The following is a 6,519-nucleotide window of genomic DNA, read 5'->3' as shown; positions in this document are numbered from 1 at the left end:
GGGCACCCGCAAATCCTTGCGGGGCCCTAATTATAGATTTGAAATTGAATATAAATTCACATTTTTAAATTCACATTTAGTAAAGGATTATAAATATGCTAATAATAAATATCAATGACACCATTTTTATTTAAATTTTAACTTGTCCACGAACTTTACAGACAACCCTCGTACAATTAAATTAATACTAGTAGGTGATGATATAATTCAGTTGGATTTAAAAAAAAAAAAGATAGTATTTCCTGCATCCAGGAAGCAAAAAAGAAATTATGCCTCACTGTTGGTTTTCTCCTCCTGTGTGTTGCTGATGACTGACACCTGTTTCTCCACCCCCGGGGGATCTCTACCCCCAGAGTCCAGTACCCCTGACTGTGACTTTGGACTCATGGACAGCTCGGATTCCCCAGATTTCACAGAGGATGTCCTGTTACGATTATTGTTACAGTTCCCATGATTGAATATTGGTTTCTCCTTCAAACTTGTAGGGGATGTTGGGTCTTCAAAATAAATAAATGATAAATAAAAGCATAAATTTATAAGATATCAAAAGGCAAAATACAAATTCCTCATAAAATTGAAATGACAACAGCCATTGTATATAACTGGTCTTTTGAATCTGATGCAAACCAGACAAAATTGCTAAAAAATAACAGTCAAAATGGATAATGAATACTTTGACATTCCTAAATTTCTGTCCTCACCTTCCTTTTTTCCTCCTCATTTTGTTTGAGTACCTGTTGTCTCACCCTCACCTTTTGTATGTAGCACCTGTTGACTCACGTTCACCTTTTGTTTGTAGTACCTGTTGGCTCATCTTCACCTTTTGTTTGTAGCACCTGTTGACTCACCCTCACCAATTGTTTGTAGCACCTGTTGATTCACATTCACCTTTTGTTTGTAGTACCTGTTGACTCACCCTCATCTTTTGTTTGTAGCACCTGTTGACTCACATTCACCTTTTGTTTGTAGTACCTGTTGGCTCATCTTCACCTTTTTTTTGTAGTACCTGTTGACTCACCTTTTCCTCCTCCTTCTTTTATTTGTAGTACATGTACCTGTTGACTCACCTTTTGTTTGTAGTACCTGTTGACTCACCTTCGCCTTTTGTTTGTAGTACCTGTTGACTCACCTTCTACCTTTTGTTTGTAGTACCTGTTGACTCACTTTCACCTTTTGTTTGTAGTACCTGTTGACTCACCTTCCACCTTTTCCTCCTCTTCCTTTTGTTTGTAGTACCTGTTGACTCACCTTCCACCTTTTGTTTGTAGTACCTGTTGACTCACCTTCCACCTTTTGTTTGTAGTACCTGTTGACTCACCTTCCACCTTTTCCTCCTCTTCCTTTTGTTTGTAGTACCTGTTGACTCACTTTCACCTTTTGTTTGTAGTACCTGTTGACTCACTTTCATCTTTTGTTTGTAGTACCTGTTGTCTTACCTACACCTTTTGTTTGTAGTACCTGTTGACTCACCTTTACCTTTTGTTTATAGTACTGTAAACCAACTTTTATTCGCGTGCGAGAAATTTTCGCGAACTTCGCGAGAGCCTCGTCATCGCGAATATTTCTCGCCGCGAACCGGTCCTTTAAGTGTATAAGTCTATTAACAACAGATTCAAAAAGGTTTGATCGCGAAAATTAATCGCCGCGAAGTAGTAAATCCCAGGTTAATCGCGAAATAAAGTCGTCGCGAATAAAAGTTGGTTTACAGTATCTGTTGACTCACCTTCCCCTTTTGTTAGTACCACCTGTTAAATCACCTTCCACCTTTTGTTTGTAGTACCTGTTGACTCACCTTCCACCTTTTCCTCCTCCTCCTTCTGTTTATAGTACCTGTTGATCAGGCTGGAGTACTCCCCCTCTTGTTTCATCAGATCCTCATGTTTTCCTCGCTCTGTGATCATTCCATCTTTGATGACAATGATCCCATCACAGGAACTCAGGTACTGTAAGTGGAAATCAGAGACTCACAAATTTCTTACCAGTAGTGGAAATCAAGAGTTTTGAAAAACTCATCATGAAAACAATGACTAGAGTCATCCTGATTGGGCTAAATTCCACTTTGAGGAACAATCAAAATTATTTATGGATATACATATAGTAAGATACACAGGAATTCATAATATGTAACAAGGTTTCCAACCAAACTCAATTAAAGAAAAAGAGTTCTTTTATCAAATATGTGTTCATCATTTGAAAAACTAGAATTAAACTGGAATGATTCCAAACAAATTTTTACTTTGTTTAAAAAGATTTTAAAAGGTTTCCCTATATATCCCTTGTAAAAATTATATTTTGGCCCCAAATACTAATTGAAGCAAACTAAAACTTTGTCTGTGACTTTAATTCTAAAAATAATGGCTCATAATTAATACATATGACTGCAAATTGCCACATGAGTTTCATCTTTAATTCCTGTCCTAGTGGTTCTTGAGAAGAAGATTTGAAATTCACTATATATTCCTATGTAAAAATGTGTTTCACCTACCTGAAGTTGATGCGTAACAAACAGGACAGTTTTATTTTTCAGTGCTTTGAGGAGACACTCTGTGAAGATGTGTTTCACGTCTATATCTACTGGCTGAAAGGGGTTATTAGATAAATGTCTTTATCAGCATACAGGGCCCGGGCCAGGGACAATCTCTGTTTCTGTCCACCGCTCATATTTATACCACGCTCACCAATCTGAATTTTACAGATATAAATTAAAAGAAATCCTAAATTAAGCCATTTCATGCAATATCAGATTTAACTTAAAAAGGAACAAAATTTTTAAAGTCCTTTTTTAAAAATTATAAAAATTTAACAAATTCAGTTATCTACACAGCCTCAAAAGGGCTTGGCCCTAAAATTTTGAATGTTTGAATCCCATCTTATTCCATTTAATATGCAATTATCTTAGTAATAAAGTGAATCTCCATGCATGACTTGTGTAATTGCAAAGAATGAAAGAAAGCAAGGAACTGGAGCATAAATTATAGAAATAAAACTAGCAACTGTATATTTCATATTTCTAAATTTCTAAACACTTCAAGATTGAACATTTACAACATACCTCTGTTTCATCTCCAGATACAAAGGTTTCCAGGTCCTCCTGTAGACAACATGCTTCAATGGCGGCATTGTATCTACAAAATAACAATAAAATATCACCAGATACATGTCCCTATATATTGATATCTGTTGTTTATCATTCCTAAAAATAATGGACACTGATATTTGTTGTCAAATTGCAGCTAGCTTCTGTGACATTGATACTATTGTCTTAAATCAGTTGAAATTCTGTGACATTGATATCTGTTGTAATCAAATGTGTTTCAGCTTCTGTGACAATGATATCTGTTGTCTTATCAGTCCTAGTTTCTGTGACATTGATATCTATTGTCTTATCAGTCCTAGCTTCTGTGACACTGACCTGTCTTCATGGTACATCTCCCCAAACAGGATGTTCTCCTTGATGGTGGCATTCAGTATCCAGGGCTGTTGAGAGACATAGGCTATACTTCCCCCTACTGCCACTTTACCTGAGGTTTTCACCATCTATAGGGGAAAAAAAAATTAAAAACATCTCTTCTATAAAGAAATTTCATGTTTGATCTTATGTTCTAGAACATTTATTAAAACTGTCAGTCTTGATCTGATGCTTTAAAAACTATCAACAGTTTTGAAAAATAACCTTCTTCTAATATGGTCAGTATCAATTTGTTCTTCCCTGATTTTATACAAAAATTTGAATATGGCTGATATTAAGGAGCTCTCTTATCCTACACAAAATGTGCAATCTTAGTAATATGGTGATATTTAATGGAGCTCTTCTAATTACACAAAATGTGAAGAAAGCAATATGGCTGATATTTAATGGAGCTCTTCTCTGATCCTACACAAAATGTGAACTGACCCTTCCTAATATGGCTGATATTTAATGGAGCTCTTCCCTGATCCTACACCAAATCTAAACGTACCCTTCCTAATATGGCTGATATTAAGGAACTCTTCCCTGATCCTACACAAAATAAGAACTTACCCTTCCTAATATGGCTGATATTAAGGAGCTCTTCCCTGATCCAACACTCCCACACACTCCTATCAGCTTACCCTGTCAAAAAAAAAAAAAACTTCAAATCAGTATCACAATGTACACTGTAACAATTATTTCAATTTTGTCTTTCAATATCTATTGTAAGAATTTTGTCCCTTGTCTATTGTAAGAGTTTTGTCCCTTGTCTATTGTAAGAGTTTTGTCCCTTGTCTATTGTAAGAGTTTTGTCCCTTGTCTATAGTAAGAGTTTTGTCCCTTGTACTGCTTTCCATACCTTTTCTAGTGACAAATCAATATCTAGGAGGGTTGGAGGAGGTACAAATTCATCCCCCTCTGTGCTCTTATTCAGGCCTTCTTTTTCTTCATCTTTAACTACATGTTTTCCATTTGGCACTGAAAAATACACAAATTAAAAGTTATGGCAAATCTGTGCATATAATTTGATTTGATTTAAGTCAACAAATATCGTAAATACACGTATTCTCCAGAATAATTTGTCCTTGACGATGGCCATGTTGACATTAACGACAACGCTCATAGTGAAAGTTGCAGACCGACGACGTCCTCGATTTGCTCTGGTTCGTTCAAAGATTTAGGGAGAATATGGGATCTGTAGGACGTACATGTAAATATATGAATTTGATGCTGATAAGACAAGAGTCTGAGGTACGTTTCTTTTCCTTATCATGATGATGCCAAATGAGCTGATATGGAACGTCGAGAAAATGACAGCATGAACAGTGATTTTTTAAAATTCACACTCATGATCCGACAGTGACATAAACATAATATTCCCGTCTGTCAGTCCTGTTTATCTCCTGTTTTGATTTTTTTTATTTCAAGTTTCTTGTAATCATAATTTAGCTAAAACGGACTAGAAGTATCTGTATTCATTGTTTTTACAACAGCCTAAAAGCTAGGTCAAGAAAGTAGTTCTGATTGAAAAATTCATCGATGTGTAAACTTTTTCTTGAATTTGTTCTCGTCCAATCAAAACACAGGGAATCAATCATTAAAATTAAGATTGGAATTATATTTGAATACAGTCAGACCTCCTTACTTTGAATTAGGACTGAGGTAAATCTCTGAGATATCCATGGGTTTGAGATATTGAGGGTTTCTTACAAATAGAAGTGATTGGGACTTCTCGTTGATTTTGACATATCAATGATATTTGAGATAACAGTGTATGAGATGCAGATCAACTGTTATTCGATCATATTAAGCAAGCACTGTCATGCAAGAAAGATCCTTTCATAAAAATCTTTTAGTGAAGTCTTAATCCCTGCTCTTACTCTAATAAAATTTACTGACAGCAATAATTTTAATGGTCTTACATTTATAAGCCCTTACCTGTGATCTGGATATCCAGTAGTCCCAGATTCTGTACCGAGACTTCTGGGTCCCAGGCAAAACAAGCCTTCTTTATCACAACAGCAAACTTTGGATTGTTAATCTGGGAAGTGTGTGGCTGAATCTCCTCCATCATAAGAAGGCTCTGTCATAAAGCAAAATAAAATTATTGCTTCCAATAACCTGTTTTATGGCAATGTAAATACATGTACCGGTGTAGCATAATATTTTGATACCGCGATATATTGAACCCGGGTTCGAAATATCGCATAATATTTTGAACCCGGGTTCACTTTTTCGCTGCGATATATTAATTTAAAATATCACTTTTTCATTTTAGGGGTTCAAATTTTACATTTACTGAAACTGCCCATTTAATTTTACAGATATATTATGGCCATAAAATATTTTGTTTTATTTTCAAGGGGGGTAAAAATATTATGGCCATAAAATGCACTCAGCCTTTGAAATGTGGAAAATTAAAATATTATGGCCATAAAATATTGAGTCTCCCTGCCCTTTTTAATTTTTGGAATAAAATGGCCATAAAATATTGACCCCCTGCCCTTTTTAATTTTACAGTCAAACTTTATGGCCATAAAATATTGAACCCCCCTGCCCTTGATGTGACCACTTCAAAATATCTGAAAATTCAAAATTTTAGAAGGGGGTAAAATATTATGGCCAAAAATATTGCCCCCTGCCCTTTTTTATTTTGAAGGAAGGGGGGTTCAAATCCATAAAATATTGAACCCCCTGCCCTTCTGAATTGCAAAGTGGCCATAAAATATCTGAGTTCCCCTGCCCTTTTAATTGATAATATTTTGAACCCCCCTTCCTGTAAAATTAAATGTGCAGGGGACCTGAATTTTATGGCCATAATACTTGAGAATGCCTCCATATCAAATAAAGGGCATATATTTTATGGCTTCTTTTGAAAGTTCTTGTAAATTTAAATGATTTTTAAAGATTTCATTTTAACATTTTGTTAAATATATTAAAAAGGGCAGGGTACTAATTTGATTTTATGGCCATAATATTTTGAACCCCCTCCCTCATGCATTAAAATGGCAGGGGGACCCTATTTTATAGCCATAATATTTGAACAAACTCCCTCTAAAATTAAAAAG

At 35.3% G+C, this 6,519-nt stretch overlaps 1 pseudogene; it reads right to left on the bottom strand.

Moving 5' to 3' along the window:
• Window positions 1–264: 264 nt before the first annotated feature.
• LOC134263794 (ATP-binding cassette sub-family C member 5-like) overlaps window positions 265–6,519 on the bottom strand; it is a 22,810-nt pseudogene continuing 16,555 nt past the window's right edge.

Source organism: Saccostrea cucullata, unplaced genomic scaffold, assembly GCF_032062105.1.
Source record: "Saccostrea cucullata isolate Sc308-1 unplaced genomic scaffold, CSIRO_AGI_Scuc_v1 ctg824, whole genome shotgun sequence".
In the NCBI taxonomy this organism is placed as follows: domain Eukaryota; kingdom Metazoa; phylum Mollusca; class Bivalvia; order Ostreida; family Ostreidae; genus Saccostrea; species Saccostrea cuccullata.
This window is presented reverse-complemented; position numbering and strand designations above follow the sequence as displayed.